Source organism: Anolis carolinensis, chromosome 4 (genome assembly GCF_035594765.1).
Source record: "Anolis carolinensis isolate JA03-04 chromosome 4, rAnoCar3.1.pri, whole genome shotgun sequence".
NCBI classification, from domain to species: Eukaryota; Metazoa; Chordata; class Lepidosauria; order Squamata; family Dactyloidae; genus Anolis; species Anolis carolinensis.
The window spans coordinates 41,244,141-41,261,505 of NC_085844.1; the positions used below are offsets into that span (position 1 = coordinate 41,244,141).

General features: G+C 40.4%; 1 protein-coding gene across 3 annotated transcripts in view; it reads right to left on the reverse strand.

Moving 5' to 3' along the window:
• sulf1 (sulfatase 1) overlaps nt 1-17,129 on the reverse strand; it is a 118,212-nt gene extending 101,083 nt beyond the window's left edge. The window contains exons 1-2 of one of the 3 annotated variants that reach the window (XM_062980279.1): nt 16,834-17,129; nt 5,083-5,141 (exon numbers count right to left, since the gene is read on the reverse strand). The gene's annotated coding sequence lies outside the window, so the exon portion shown is untranslated. The remainder of the gene's footprint in view (nt 1-5,082; nt 5,142-16,833) is intronic. The other 2 variants (XM_062980281.1, XM_062980280.1) reach the window with 2 other exon arrangements.
• Nucleotides 17,130-17,365: the final 236 nt, after the last annotated feature.

Sequence of the window (17,365 nt, forward strand, 5' to 3'; positions counted from 1 at the left end):
AGGAAGAAAAAAGGAGGGAAGGTGAAAAAAGAAGGGAAAATACATGAGGGCAAGGGAGGAGAAAAGAGGGGAAGAGAAAGGAAGAGAGAAGGAAGAGAGGGAGAGAGAAGAAAGAAAAAAGGAGGGAAGGAAAAGAAAAGAAGGGAAAATGCATGAGGGCAGGGGAGGAGAAAAGAAGGGAAGAGAAAGGAAGAGAGATGGAAAAGAGGGAGAGAGAAGAAAGAAAAAGGAGAAAAGGAAGAAAGTGAAAGGAAATGAAATAACAGAAAGGGGAGGATTAAAGGTGTATGAGGGAAAGAAAGAGAAGGAAGAAAGAAAAGAAGAAAAGACAGAGAGAAGGTATATAAGGGACTAGCTGTGCCCGGCCACGCGTTGCTGTGGCAAAGTGGTGGTGGTATTGGTTAAAAGTTGTGGAATTTTTATTTGACATTATTTGTATTTTTTTAATTAATTTTATTGTAACTTATCTTTTTTATTTATTATATTTTATTATTTTGTTGTATTATTTTTAGTTATTTTGTTATAATATTTTATTGTATAAATTTTTTAGTGTTTTTAATTATTATTTTTTTATTGTATTATTTGTATTTATTTTATTTTTTATTCTTTTATTAACACTGGGCTGAGTGGGTTGCTGGGAGACCAAGTGGGCGGAGCTTAGCCTTCTAAACTGGCAGCAATTGGATAAAAACAATTATTGCTCTCCCTCTAAGTAGGACTTTATTTTTCTTTTCTTTTTGTTGTATCAACCTGGAGGCATGGATGATGGGTTGTGTTGTCAAATTTCGAGGTTGGGGGGCCTGTAGTTTTGTTGTTTTGTGAATTGCCGTGATGCCATCACTCTTTTATATATATAGAAATGGAGGGAGGAAAGAAAGATCCACAAAGAGAGCCTGCTCACTATTGCAAGCGCATTGCCATGGAGACATTGTGAGGTAGGTCTTTTCAGAGCCGGAGAAAGGAGAAAGCATGTAGGCGGCAGCTCTTCAGACACACAGGCAATGCCAGGTATATATGGTAGTTTATGGAGCCCCCAATGGCACAGTGGGTTAAACCACTGAGATGCTGAACTTGCTGACTGAAAGGTCAATGGTTCGAATCCAGGGAGTCGGGTGAGCTCCCGCTGTTAGCCCCAGCTTCCAGCCTAGCAGTTTGAAAACATGCAAATATGAGTAGATCAATAGGTACCACTTCGGTGGGAAGGTAACAGCGCTCCATGCAGGCATGCCGACCACATGATTTTTGAGGGGTCTACGGACAACGCCAGCTCTTTGGCTTAGAAATGGAGATGAACACCAAACTTCAGAGTTGGACACACCTAGACTTACTTAATTGTCAGGGGAAAACCTTCACCTTTACTTTTATTTATGCCTGTGTACTAGAGAAGGCATACAAGATGCAAATGACTGCACAACATGTGAGCATGCTGATGACTGCATGTGAAACACACAGGCACACAAGGATGGGGAATGCTTCTATATTTTTCCAATGAGATTTTGAAGTTTCTTCTGAAATTAAAAACATGCGCAAAAGCAACCTCCTTCAGTGTGCATTCATTTGGATTAATTAAGACAGCTGCTTTTATGCTAATGCAATAATAGTGGAACATTTGCAATGTATTTCATGAGGTCTAAACAGTAAGAAACAAATTCATACAATGCCAGTGTTGGTAGCCTTAAGCAAACAGCATAATAACCAGTTGTTAGTTAAACATGGAGTAAGTGGCTTAAGAGGGTAATTAGATACATCTTTAGGAGTCTTAATTTAATGAATTGCACCACAAATATTTCCCCAAGCACAAGCTTGGGCTTATTTCCAGCATTGTTTAAACTTTTACAGATACTCTAAGCTACATGCAGAGAACTGAAGACATAAGTATTCTGAGATGGGATAAATTATGCATCCTCATTACAACACGATACTCTTCCATTAGAATTCCACAATTTCTAAATGCCACTGTTTTATCATGCAAGATTTTGCGTAACCAGGAGAAATGCATTACTAAAATAAGATTTGACTACCATTTTAGGCCACCCAGGACTGAGGATGCTTTAAGACAGCGACTTGCTTCTTCACTGTGGAAAGATGGTTAAAACAACTCTAATACTAACAGATGCTTTTTCTTCCACATTCAAGTAGAGTTATCCTTGGCAGTTACATTGCTTGGAGTTTTAGAACTCATATCATTTGCCCATGCTATACATAATAATATCTAATGGAAGAATATGATCTTTTAAAAACCTCCCTAAATGGAATTAGCTAATATGTAGATCATATTACTTACAAGGTTTTGTAGTTTTGATTATACCATGTGCTTTCGTTTTAGAGTTTATCCATGGGTACAACTACATAGTAGAATTAATGCAGTCTGACCCTACTATAACTGCCATGATTTAATACGATGTAATCATGAGGGTTGCATTTTGGTAAGTTACCAGTATTCTTTGGCAGAGAATATTTAAGAACTTGTAAAACTAAAACTTCCATAATTGCACAGACTTGAAGGTTGGGTTGCTGACCTGAAAGCTGCCAGGTTCAAATCCCACCCGGGGAGAGTGCGGATGAGCTTCCTCTATCAGATCCAGCTCCAGGCGGGGGCATGAGAGAAGCCTCCCACAAGGATGGTAAAAACATCAAAAACATCCAGGCATCCCCTGGGCAACGTCCTTGCAGACGGCCAATTCTCTCACTCCAGAAGCGACTCAAGTTGCTCCTGACACGAAAAAAAAAGTTAATGTGGTGTCAAACTGAATTAATTCTAGAGAATAGAATTATTTCAGTTTTATTAAATTAAAGTAATTTCAAGAGAAACAAATGGAATAAAGGTGACCTTCCTTCAAAAAATAATAGTATATTTTTTCTTTGTATACTTTTTAATGTATTAGAAAGTTTCTAATAAAATATTTTTTAAAGTGGCCTTCTTTCAGAACACTGTAAGTTCTGTTTAAACTGCAGGTGCTTTATTACAAGCATAATACTCACATGTGTGTTTCTATTGCTTTTTTTAACACTCATTGAACTTTAAGTAAGATAATTAGGGCTGCAATTTTTAATCCGTAATCCTAGACAGACCTTTGGAGAACCAAGCCCCATTGTGCCCAGGATTTAAATGCTGATTAATGATTAGATTAAACATGATCTTGATCAACTGACATTTTTTCCTGATGAATTAGGCAAAAAAGTTTTAATAGCACTATCAAGAAAAGACCCTGCAAGTGACAAATGGGCATGCCTCTAAATACTACCACCCCAGGGGAAAAAGGTGTTTCTCAGATATGTTGGACTATAATTCTTATCAGCAGCAGCCAACAGAAACATTTTCATGCTAGTTAAGTATGGTAGGAATTAGGTATGGTGAGGCTACTCTTAGGTAATGCTTACATTGTCTAAACACAATGGATATGTGTTCTTTTTGGAACAATGTTTATTCTAATAGGAACATCTTAAAAATCAGTGAAGCAAAGCTCATATGAGCAGTGACAACAGTGTTTAAAGCCAGCCAACAACCTATGCCCCCAAATTATACTGATACTGATCATGCCATTATGCGTGCAGTGCAATATGCTTCCCAATTTATGTTCATCATACTTACATTGTGTCCTCACACACATGAAAAATGTGTCCAGTTGGTTCTCCATATCCACAGATTCCACCATCCACAGATTTAAATAACAACATTAATAATGTTGTTGAAGGCTTTCATGGCGGAATCACAGGGTGGTTGTGTGTTTTCCGGGCTGTATGGCCATGCTCTAGAAGCATTCTCTCCTGATGTTTCACCAACATCTATGGCAGGCATCCTCAGAGGTTGTGGGGTATATACCTCACAACCTCTGAAGATGCCTGCCATAGATGTGGGCGAAACGTCAGGAGAGAATGCTTCTGGAACATGGCCATACTGACCGGAAAACAAACAACAACCCCAATAATAACAATAATTCCAAAAGAAAACCTTGATTTTGCCATTTTATGTAAGGAGAACAAATTACACTACACCATTATATGTAAGAGGGCCCAATGTATCTTGCTATATATTCACATTCAGAACAGACAAGCAGATAGTGAAATCCTGCTATGCCTCTTCGAAAGGCAGCCAAGGATTATGGCGATTTGAATGAACCCTATATATTGGCAAGTCAAGAAGAGGAATAAACTTATTTGTCATCTCTCAATGAATTTTTAGTTTAAATTTTAACACTGAATGTCCTACAAAGGAGGCAAAGAAAAATCAAGTTGAATCTTTTGGAATACTCAAATCTAAAAAATTGTGGTTTCATATGGTAAACAACCACTATCTCTTTTATGGAAGCTAATAAAAATAATTAACATACATCACAATTCATAACAAAGTAGTGCTGTATAATGTTGATAAACCCAAGGGACTATCTGCGGAGAAACCTTCTCACTTTGTTCATCCACTTTTTACAAGTAATAAACACAACATCATTATGCAAAGCCCCCCCCCTCCATTTTCTTGCGGATTGACAAGATTTGGATAGTATACTTCACAAGATATTATTTGCTGTGATACAATTTCTGCTGAGATACATTGAATGTCTTTCTCAATATGCACATCTGTAAATGAATCAGCATATCCAAACACTAAAACCACCATGTTGGGTTCAGGTTCGGGGAGGATTCCTTATTATTCAAAACCTCTTTTTCAGTAATGCATTAAGGAGAAATTGAAAAAGATTCAATGAAGCTATGGATATTTTTTGGGTTGTTCCTACCATTAGGCAGAGTGGCAGAATCATCAAAGAATGGCTGGATGTGAAAGGGCAGCAAATTGTTCATTACTGCATTATTGTGGTATTTTTCCATCAAGGAACAGAACACATGTTCATGGGATTTAATTCTTCAGAAACCATGATAATTTGGCAAGAGACTTGATGGGATATGGAAGGTAGAACAAATATGCCTGGTACTGCTTTACATCAGGCAACAACTCCAAATCACATTACATTAAAAGCTAAAACATGCCAAATTTAATAGATACCTAAATTTCATATGCCAGCACTTTAGCTTACACGAAGAACCAAAGTATCTTAGGTTATCCTCTTGAAAAATCAGCTCACTTACCTTGACTGAAGTTTGAAATAAAGGAAATGTCAAACATGTATTCTGCGGTATATGACCAGCTGTTGGAAGAAATAAATTACCCGTAAGTAAATGCTTGCACATTTTCTGTTTTGGTGAAAAAGAGTTGACTCTGCTTTCTAAAGCATACCATCAAACAGTAAACCTGGGAATGTAAAAGGATATGCTAACCCTGAAATCCAATGGAGAGAGCGCACTGAGCTCTGAAGTTGGGAAAATGGGATTAATTTCCATTACATGCATGAATTCATTAGACAGCTATACACCATTTAAGTCTCGGTGCCCATCTGTAACCATCATTGAAGTAATCAGGTAGCAATTTAGGACATGACAGTAGAATAACCAAATCAGACAACATTATCTGTAGGACTGCTACATGTGGTTTCATTTATCCACTTTTGCCTTTCTGGGCATTTTCTAGGTCTTCCTGCATAACTCTAAAGTATTTTTGAGCTGGATGACCTTCATTTAAACAGGGTTTGCTGTTATCTGTCATTTTGGGTATCCATGCAAAATTCGGGAGCAAAATTCAGGAGCATATCTCCTGGAATGCAGGAGTTGCATTACTGCTACAAAACATAGAATTTGTGGTGTAGTTTCTCATCCCCTTTAATATCATACAGGGTATCAAGGAAATTTAATGATGTTTCCACTGTCTAAGACATCACCTGTCTATCACTGGTCATTACATATCAAAGGAAAAAGAATACCTCAAAGTATTTAGCCATACTTTATGAAAGATACCCAGAAGTGATAGTTATATTGATAGTCTTCACTTATAACTAGGGCCATAGCCAGAAAAATGAGGGGGGGGGGGGGGTTTGAAACTTTTTAAGCGAATCATGAAGAGTAGTTCCATAAAGCAAAATAATTTAGAAATCAGGCTCCATCAATAAACTTCAGTGGACACTCAAGACAGATAAACTTCAGTGGACACTCATGAGGATTTGGTTAACCAGCTAAAATTAATAAGTAAACCAGGTTTTTTTAAACCTGAAAAAAAAAATTTGGGGGGGAGGGGTTGACCCCCCCCCCCCCTCTTGGCTACAGACCTTTTTATAACTCAACTATGACATCATTTCTTGCAGGAACGAACTTTTGGATTTTCCACACACACAAATCCCTCAAAACATCCAGCTATACTGGCATAATTATTTAGCTAACAGATAAGCATAAATACCAGTAAAATCCCTAATTTCACATGGTTTTCATCTTGATAGTCTTTGTAAAACAAATCTAGAATAAATGTACATACATATATACCAGGCCCTCTCTTTCCTATGAGAGCTAGCTACAAGCAGTAAGAAAACAAAATGTTTATAGTTAGACAATATTAATTATGGAAGATATCTGCAGACTTATGGCTCAATTGTCACAATTTAGGCTATGAAAAAGTAATTTAAATTTCAGAAATGTGTGCAACAAGCAGGAAACAAATAATTCCAATTCAGTTCTTTGTGCTAGTTGAGCAAAATAATATGTTTCTAGATATTATGCAAGAATATTATCTTATGCTGCTTTACAAGTATTTGGTATGCTTATAAATCATTTGCAGGAAGTTCCTTGGAAGTGAACCAAGTATTACTTAGTTTGGAGGATAACAAAAAAGGGAACTTGGGAGTGCCTTGAGATTAAGATCTTTATAACATAGGTCAAAGCTTTTAAAGGAATGAATTATTCAATGACTTTGGATTCGGTATAAAATGTGTGACAGAAAGCTTATTGGCTGAAGTCCTTTATTCAACAGGTCAGGATAAAATAGATGTCCATTATCTTTTATCTCCATGAAAGAAGAGACAAATGAATAAAAGCTTTGCAGGCCATTACCCCTTTTAACCTTAGTCTGAAGTTATTATTGGTATTAATTCAGGAAAAAGGCTCCCCTACCTTTCAGTTCCTTCCAGATTAAAAATAAAATAGTCAATTTAAATATAAGGTACAAGAAAGCTATTCAGTCCCTAAAATATCAGGAAAAGAAAATTCTGTCAGGAAAAGTGGGAGGCAAATGCAGATTAAAAGTCCAAATTATTCTAAAGGCACCATAACCAAGCTAATCTTGGAAGCTAATCAAGGTCAACCCTGGCTAGTACTTGGATGGGAGGCCACCAAAGAACACCAGGTGCTGCAAGGTGTATTTCTGAAGAAGTAAAACTGCCTCTAAATATTTCTTGCATAAGAAAGCCCAATGAAATTCATGGGGGTATTATGAGTGAACATATACAGACAATAATGATATCATAACTGATGTCCTAAAACACAATGACAGGAGAGATGTCAACGTTTCGATGCTGAACCTGGGAAGGCCAACATTCATGTTCTTACCAGTAGCACAGCCTAACTATTTCTACAGTTTATTCCTTTTTTCCTTGTTTTTATCAGGAGCCAATTCTCATTTAGTGTTCCGGGTAGCCCTTGCTAACAAAATTTATCGTCCACTGTCAAAGAAGAAAATCTAATAAGCAAAATCTAGCCATGAGATGCAAGACATTCATTTAAAAGGAATAAGGGCAACAAAACACTTCCAGAAGCTGACCTTGAAATCATGCAGAAATAATTTCACCTGCAAACTTGATCACAGCAGTCTTGACCCTTTCCAAGCTTCCTGCCCACCCCACCCCCTATCTTTTATCTTTTTTGCTTTTTCAAGTGTTAGAAAGCATGATATTATAAGTTTCATTAGTCCCAATACTTCTCACAAATGAGTCAATTACAGGGGTTTTTTTTTGGAAGGGGTAGGGGGTAATATGAGATTTTCAAACATCACCAACACTTATTGAGACCAGACGCATGATGGAAACCAGTGCATTCAGTTAAAGCCACTGGAATATGGTTTCTATGAAATATATTTTTCAGAAATCAGGATCCTGAATTTTGTATTAGACGCAGTTTCCAATTTCAAGGACAGCACCATGTAAACTTCACTATAGTAGTCTAATTGGGAAGTTACCAATACATGAGCTACTGTGGGGAGAACAAACCTTAATCTTTCATATGCAATATGCAATGTACACTAACACTGAGCTACAGCTGTTAAATGGGAGTTCTTTGGCAGTGTTATAACGTGTTCTCATCATAAGAAAGGCAATTCATAGAAGTAGATAGTGGTGTTCCAAAATCTCACACACCTGGGACAAGAGGAGAAGAACTGCCCCTTAGCCAGAGCTTATCCACTGCCTTATTCCGACACAAGGTGGTTTCTACTTCTCCTCACAAGAGCCTGTCCAAGCTCTGGGATCTTAGGAGTCCTTCAGAGACAGGACTTGTGGGTGAAGCACCCTTTGCATTATGAGGTGGAAGACAGTTCTGGACACCAGTCATTTCAGCCAGTGAGGTTCTCTAGAGCAAGGGAGTGGGTGTGGTTCTCTACCTGCAGCAAGTGCCTCACCCCACCTAATGAAATGACCAGCCCTGTAAATAGTGAACCCTACAGGAAATATTATACAGTGGAACAAATTTCAACAATAGCTTCTTATAGTCCAGATGGATGATTAGAACAAGCATGGTATGAGCACCCTGTTTCCAGGAAAATATAAACTGTGGCCATCCTTCTGCTCCATGAAAAAAAAAAACAGCTGCATATGATGGATAATCTAATTCGTTCACTGTGATGATAACTAAAAAGATTTGCTAGTCAGTCACACTCTGGTTAGGGATCTGAGTAGCTGGACAGTTGCCTAGGACCACCTTCAGCAGGGCCCCCACTATTGATCCCCAGAAACATGCCCTGCTTTGGCCTTTCCCTCTCCAAGTGTGAGAACAGGAAAAGGAGGAGTGAGCTTAGCTTCAGCTCGCCTGATTTTTTTCCCATCAGTATCAGTAGCAAGGAGGAAGATCTACTGATGTCATGTAGGTCAAGCTCTCTCCAAAATGCTGATCTTACATTTCCATAACAGTCCATTTATTTAACTTTTCTCCCAAAAGGCTCTCAGAGCTGCGAATGGTAATAAAATACAGGTTAAAAACAGAATCACTAAAACACATCACCAAAGCAATTAGACACTCCCTCCATCACAATAGACAAGAATGTATACTACAAGCTACAGAGAGGTATCCAATTGTTTGGAATTCTCCAGGAGATTGTGAACCCATGACGAAATCTACTTGGCCTGCACAGCCTTTAAAACAAGGGCGGATGAAAACCACGTAGCCTTCCAGGCATTCTTCAACTGCGACTCTTATTAGCTTCTTTGCTAGCATAGCGAATACTAAAGGTAGGTGAAAGCTGTAGTCAAGCAAAATGGGAACTGCAGTCTAGCAAAAACATCTTACAGCAGAGATAGACAACTGTAGAATGGTATGGAGCCACATTAGCCCCCCAGGAAACCTTGGACCACTGCACCCCACACACAGCTAATCCTGTCCCCACCCAAATATCATTTTTGCTCCTAGGATAAATGGGAGCACTTTCACTATATTTTTGGCCTTCCTGGTCAATTTTTCTGAAGTATTGGAACAACAGAAAGATTTTCAGTTCAACAACTGCTGGAGGCTGCATGGTTCCTAGTTCTATTTTACAATATGAAATCAGCAGTTGCATAATGCAAGTGGAAATGACCACTAAGTTACTTTTTTGAGTACATCTCCCCCAAGATTGCAGATATGGAAAATAGAAGTGTGCCCTGCAATAATCACCTCTTAAAAAATGTAGGTGTGTCAAAAGCCATAATATGTTTTCTAGTAGAAGTTAGAAAAGCTGATCCAAACTCCAATAATCTTGGAAAATTATGAGAGCTGTGGCCGATAAAGAGTGAATTTTTCAAACTCTGACTGCCCATTTAATAAATCCAGAGGTCACTTTAAAAAAACCAGAATGTGACCACACATTCAGGCTCAATCTTGTGTACACGTTGCTGTTGTGTGCCACACATTTACATGAAAATAAACTCCATAGAACTCCCTATAACAGACTCGCAAGGCAAAATGCAAAATAGGAAGCTGTAAGATAAGTAGTGGGCAACTCACTGTTATTTGCACAATGACCCTGGTGTGGCCCAAGATAGTAAGCCAAGTTAAGGTATCCTAGCATTCCCGGAGTAGATAATGTCTGTTTTACAACTTTGAATAAGCCATCTGTTAAGCAACTTCAATCAGCCTCAATCTCACAGAAAAATTCTAGAGATAAGAAAAGAAAGGAAAGGATAGACAACAGCAATCATTCAGCCCTATAAAGGGATTTGAAGCAATCTACCAATCAGGAGATATCATGTTAGACAAAGAAGTCAGTTCCTGCTAGACAGGATGAGTTAAGCCCATTGTAAATCAAGAATAATTTTTGACCACAAACCTGGATAGTATGAGCCCTAAACTAATCAGGAAACAAATAATGAGGCAATGAGTAAAGACATGGAAAAAGGATAGTTGTTTTATCTTAATATCTGTAAGCTTTTCAATAGTCATGCTCCAGCTATATTACAAACAGTAAACTTCCCCATCAAAAATGGGGCTCTGTGAAAAGGAGATATGAGGAAGAATCTAGTGGCACCTTTCAGATGAACTTATTTAACATGGTCTTTTGTGACTATCAACCTGTTTCTTGAGATGCACTGAAATATATTCACAGAATTCTAGGGAGGCACTGGCATATTCCTCAACCAGTTGAAGCAGCATAATTGTAGAGAGATAGTAATGACTACTAGTATTTAAATTACCTCTGAACATTGTCATTATAATCATGGCTTGAAAAATCTTGCAGCATTCTGATTAAAGTAGCAAATCCACTATCAATAGTTCTTCATTATAATGGATGATGCAGCAACTGCTAAATTCAGAGATGAAGTCACTTTAAGTTGTTTGTAGGTTCAAAACTTGTGGCAATGATCAAAAGGGCTTTCTCATATGAAGCTCACTCAGTACTGACAGTGACTAAAATTTTTACATTTTGGACTACAGTTCCCAAAGCCTCACATCAGCATAAGTAGAGTTTGTAGAGTTCTAAGCAGTTATTCCCTCTATTTCCACATGGGCAAATCCACAGATGTCAACAAGTTATACTTTCAGAGTCATAAAAACCACAACCAAGAGTCCAGCTTCATATGTTTGTAGTATGCCCTGCCAATTTGCAGAAACACTTAAAATGTTTAAAGGCTTGAGATAGATAGCTATAAAATTCTGAACTGCACAAAATTGAAAACCTTGATAATAAGCTGTCCAAAATCCTTTGGAATTATCTAGTCAGAACACTATTTGAAAATACTTCAAAATCATTCTTTCCATAGATGCTTTTAACTTCCTGTGAGATGTTGCTTTATAATGCCTTCCATATTTGGAAATGCTGCCCCACGCCGTCTCAGGATGTTTCACAATCTGTTTTCATTGGTCCCTGTCCAGAGTGAAATTTGTGATTTGATATAACTCCTATCTCAATATCTACAATTATTTCAATGTGGAGAAGGACCAAGACAAGCATGGAACAAGGGGGGACCAGGTTTGAAATGCAACACAATCAAAATCTGCTGTGTTTCATTCACCACATTTATCTATTCTGTCTGTTAAAAATGTCTTACTTGCTGTCTGAAAAGACTCATAAATTACTCTGCAGAACATATGTGAATTAACTTAAGTTTTGCAGTTACACTTACCAATTTGACCAGCAAAAACTCAGATCAAGAACAGCAAGTGACAGTTTTGGCATATCATGAGCTAAGCAGGATCACCTACTTCAACTATGAAGTGCCAAAAGGAGAAAACCCCTGCCAAGTAATAAACGAACACACAATTAAGCCAATCTACATCAAAGTATGTTCAGCCTCAAAGTGTTGTGTTACTTGCCATTTGCCTGACCACATACAAAGAGGAGGAGAGAGGGGGAAGGAAGGATGAAGAGATGGATGAACTGGGTTAAAGCAAATAATGCTGCTTAGCTCAGTAAAATTACATTTTGACACCTAAGTGAAGGTGAGGAATTGTTAAAAGAAGAGAATCCCAAGAAAACAAATGAAACCTAACATTTGATCTTTCAGTCTAGCTGTTCTTTTCACTTCATTTCTATGCCACAATTTGTGTAACTCTACGGTTGCACTTTGTCCAGTTTTTCTGGCAAGGACTCTACCTTCCCAGCAACGTTATGAGACATCTCCAGGTAAAGCTGGCAAAGAACCTCTTGAAAATCCTTGAGAGAAACAGCCACTGCCCAGCTTACATAACCTTGAGCTATGGTATGACTCAGAATGAAGAGAGCTTCCTAGAATCCTAGGTTAGAGGTTGAGAAATAACAAACTTGACCAAAGCCACAAAGTGGGCGTCATAGTTGAGAAGTGATTTGAAATGTTCCTGGTCCAAGTCTAACACTCCAACCTCCTACACCACATTGACTTTTAAGTTGCCTGGCATGTTCTACATTCCAGAATGAAACCAAGTCCCTCCTTCCCCGTGTGAAAGAGAGAGAGAAGAATGAAGAGAAATGCATCTTTGGTCCAAGGGGAAGAAAGTTTCCTCTGTGCTGGCAACTGTCTCAACCACAGTGGTTCCTCCTACCTCTGACAACATGTCCTTTTTCTTGTTCTTCAGATAATCACACCAACCAACATCCTCTAAGCCCTGAACAGTTTTACAGCTGTTGAGTTGCTAATGGGAACTTCATGTGTGTGTACCCAGCACAAGCGCTGTCAGGATGAAACCAAATGTCAACCTGAGGTATGCAGCAGTAGCCATAAATATTCCTTTGAACATTTCCCATCTGGAACAGTAGATTATGTTTGGACAAAGAGCTGAACTAGCTTGAGGGCATTGCCTTTTTCTCTCCCACTTTCCTCCTCCCATCCTTTTAAAAAGAGACAGCCGTCTTCAGATGTGAGATGAACGTGAGTTGACATCTTTGCTCAGGATTGGACTTTGTGAAACAGTAGCATGGTTGCCCGAACTTCTCAAAAATATGTATATTATTTGAGTTTGGAAAATAACTTTGAGGAAACTACAACTGGTGTGGGATTTGGGGAACTGCTTCAAAAATGTTTCCAAGCTCTACAAATCACTAATTACGCAACCCTATGTGTACTCCCTCCATATCAGTCACATCAAAACTCAGACAGACTTACTTTTGGAACAAACATGCACAAGATCAGGTTGTAGGTCAGTTATCTGAAATTCCCCCAGAGAGCTGGAAGCAACCCTGTAATTATACTGTGGCATGCACACTGTTTGCATGTCAACATTCTTGACACTGCTGTGCCGTGCATTTATTATATAGTTTCCAAACCCTACATCTTTATGGAGACACACTGGCTGAGGGAACCTTCCCACGTTTCTGTATTTCTTTGTACTGAAGCAAAGGACCAGACTTGTAACGTTTTTACACCACTGTTGAAAGAAGTGGTCTTCTTTTTTTGGCCTTAAAAGATCTGGGAAAGTTTCCATATCTCCTGAGGAGCTTTGAGTGGAGAGGAAAAATTGAAATACTTCTATAACAGTTATTTCACTCCTAGACTAATTAGCAGTTTGTTAATACATTTATTTAATACTGCTGGAGGGGGTTATTTGTAAGGATGCTTTCTTGTAGCACTTGAGAATCAAAGGAGAGTATAATCTGTAAAGCAGCCAAACAGGCGCATGGGGTGGGGGCAAAGGAATGCTAAAATGTATACTTCCAACTTGGGAAAAGGTTTCCTGGGTACTGATATTTGGCAGAGTCAAGCAACAGAATCATGGAATATCCATCATAAATGAGCCCTGTTCCTTTACCTGCTCAATCCTATTTCATAGAGTGTTATTCTCAGTGTATCATTTACAGAATTTCCCACCTGCAAAGGCTGAAACAGCAGTGTTAGATCAGCCACAGTAGACATGGGAGAGACTATAATCTTCCACGTGTTTCATGAGGAATGCAAGCATTATTTTAAGTGTCAGTTCTTTAGGAACAGATCTTGTTGTTTCACACACAGAGACAGCCGCCAATAAATACCAGATCAGAAAACAAAGCTGCATTCTACTTAAGTTGCAGAGTTGCTTTCTTCATTCCTTTGTAGGAGCCCAGAGAGCAGTAAAAAACCCGATCCTATTCATGATATCACTTCAAATGAATTTTTGAGTTCAGCGGAGCTTACTCTGAAAACCAGTGGGCAATAGGGCCCAACGGGTTGCAATCATGAAAACACTTGCTCCAAGGAAGCAAATCCTGTTGTGAAGGGGTTTGGCCAGAGAAACCTGCACCGGATCACACTGCACCTTAGCCCTGTTCACCCTAAAAGGAGGAGCACATAAAAAAACCCTTTCAAATTTAATTAACACTTCAGATAGCCTGTTTAGAATCTATTAATACAGCTAGGCTTTAATGATCCGTTATGGTAATGCTACTTAGTTTTCAGCGACTCGTAAAACTTTCACAAACAGACCTGCAAATGAATTACATCCATCTGCTCCTCCGCAGCTGCAAGAGCAGCTTCTCCACATTACTAGATTTGTTGGCTTCCCTTCCTGCTTCTTTCTTTCTCTCTCCCTAAAAGAAATATCCACGCAGAAGCTTTGCCAAGCCATTGACATACCCCTGCTCTGCCCTGCTTTCCCAAAAAAAGCCCCAAAATTGTATAGACACCCCTTTAAGGAGACAAAAATTGGGAGGGAGAGCCTCATCTCCTACCAAGCCAACATCTGCCGTACCTGAGTTGCTGTGATTTCTCCGGGCTGTATGACCATATTCCCGAAGCATTTTCTCCTGACATTTTACCCACATCTATGGCAGGCATCCTCAGAGGTTGTGAGGCTTGTTGGAAACTAGCCAAGTGAAGTATATATATCTGTGGAATGTCCACGGTGGGAGAAAAAACTCTTGTCCATTTGAGGCAAGTGTAAATGTTGCAATTGGTCACCATGATTAGCATTGAATAACCTTTCAAATTCAAAGCTTGGCTGCTTACTGCCTGGGGGAATCCTTTGTTGGGAAGTGATTAGCTGGTTCTGATTGTTTGTCTGGAATCCTCCTGTTTTTGAATGTTGATCTTTATTTACTGTCCTGATTTTAGGGATTTTTTAAAAATACTGATAGACAGTTCATTTTCATTGTTTCCTCCTTTCTGTTGAAATTGTCCACATGCTTGTGGATTTTAATGGCTTCTCTGTGTAGTCTGATATGATGGTTGTTAGAGTGGTCCAGCATTTCTGTGTTCTCAAATAATATGCTGTCAAAATCTGGCTACCAGTATTTTAAAAAACCCTCTAAAATCAGGACAGTAAATAAAGAGCAACACTAAAAAAAACCCAGGGGAATTCTAGACAAGAAACAATCAGGGCCAGCTAATCACCTCCCAACAAAGGATTCCCCCTGGCAGGAAGCAGCAAGGCTTTGAAGCTGAAAGGCTATTCAATGCTAATCAAGGTTTTTTTCATGTCAGGAGGGATTTGAGAAACTGCAAGTTGCTTCTGGTGTGAAAGAATTGGCCGTCTGCAAGGACGTTGCCCAGGAGATGCCTACATGTTTGATATTTTACCATCCTGTGGGGAGCTTCTCTCATGTCCCCACATTGGGAGCTCCCAAATTCAAACTGGCAGCCTTCAGATCAGCAGTCCTGCCAGCACAAGGGTTTAACCCATTTCACCACCGGGGGCTCGCTAATCAAGGTGGCCAATTGCAACATTCACACTTGCCTCAAACAGGCAAAGAGTTCTTTCTCCCTCCCTGGACATTCCAAAAATATATACACCCCACTTGACTAGTTTCCAACAGATCTAACAACCTCTGAGGATGCCTGCCATATATGTGGGTGAAACATCAGGAAGGAATGCTTCTGGAACATGGCCAGACAGCCCGGAAAACTCACAGCAGCCCCGTGATTCTGGCCATGGCAGCCTTCGACAACACAACAAACTGCTGTATCTGTACTCCCAACATCTCATTGCGCAAATTATTTCGGGAGTGGGGGTTCTTTGTAAAGGGGATCCCCCAATTTTAAGGGGAGAGGGGGGCATTTTTTAAAAAGGGAAAAAGGTGCCCAGAAGCTTGGAAGGTTGACTAAACTCATGGTAGCCATACCTCCCTGAAGGCTAGCTTCAGAAATATTATTTTGAGGGGGGAAGGCAGATGAATGGAGGGGTGGCTCATGGCACTGAGAGTGCCTTGCAATATCCTGTGCCTCCTCCTCCCTCGTCTCCTCCCTTCCTTCCAAAGCTGATGGAGGAAGGAGTTTCAGGTCCTTGAGGATAAGCAGGCATCAAACCCTACCCAGTGTTATCTGTCAGCTGGACAATAGCCGCATTGATAAAGCACCCGCAACTGGCATTGACAAGTGCGCTGGGCTGGCATGCCATTCAAAACCAGGACTGGGTGAGTGAGAGAGAGAGAGAGAAAGAGGAGGGTTGTATCTATACCAGGGCATGGGGATCTATACCAGGGCATGGGGAAACTTGGGTCCTCCAGGTGTTTTGGACTTTAACACCCACCATTCCTGGCCTCAGGCCCCTTCCTTTTCCCCCTCAGCCGCTTAAGCGGCTGAGGCGGAAAAGGAAAGGGCCTGAGGCCAGGAATGGTGGGTGTTAAAGTCCAAAGCACCTGGAGGACCCAAGTTTGCCCATACTTAACTGTGGAATTGATGCAGTTTCACACCACTTTGGCTCCATGCTGTGGAAGAATTAGGGTTGCAGCTTGGAGCCTTGGATTCCATAGCACCGAGCCTTGGCAGTTCACGAGTGAGGTCAAACTGCATGAAGTCCACAGTGTAGGTGCACCCGAAGAGGCATCCAATGGGTCCATTTTCGGCCTCTCCCCCTCCTTTTCCCCACCCCCCAAAAAAGAGTCTTAAAAGGCACCTTTTCCGCTGGGTTTGGGAGGCTGAGGAGAGCACCGCGCCGCTGGGGCTGCCCTAATCCCGGCTCGGAGGCGATGCTGAGGACAGGCACTAACCCCAACCATCTGTTGGAAGCCGTCCTCCAGACCCTTGGCCGCTCCGAGGAGGAGGAAGAGAGAGAGAGAGATCACGGTGTCAAGGCGAGGGCGGCCCAATCCAAGCGCCGCGAGGAAGGAGGCGCGAGAGCCAGGCAGAGACAAAACCCGGCTGGAGGTGGGCGAGCGCGCCCTTCGCCAAGTAACCTGAGAGTGGCCCGCAGGAAGGGAGGCTGCTAAAAAGCGCTTTGCAAGGGGGAGAGGGAGGGGGCGGGGCCACGGGAAGAGGCGGGGCTTCGTCTTTGGGGGGTGAGGGGGCGGACTCCTCGCCTTGCCTTTCCAAAAGACCCGCCGCTTGAAAAGCACCGGAGGGAAGGAAACCTGCTGCTGGCTGCTTTCTTTCGGGATGAGTTGAAAAGGCTTCGCCTCCAGAAGACGAGGGGAGAGAATGAACTTTCT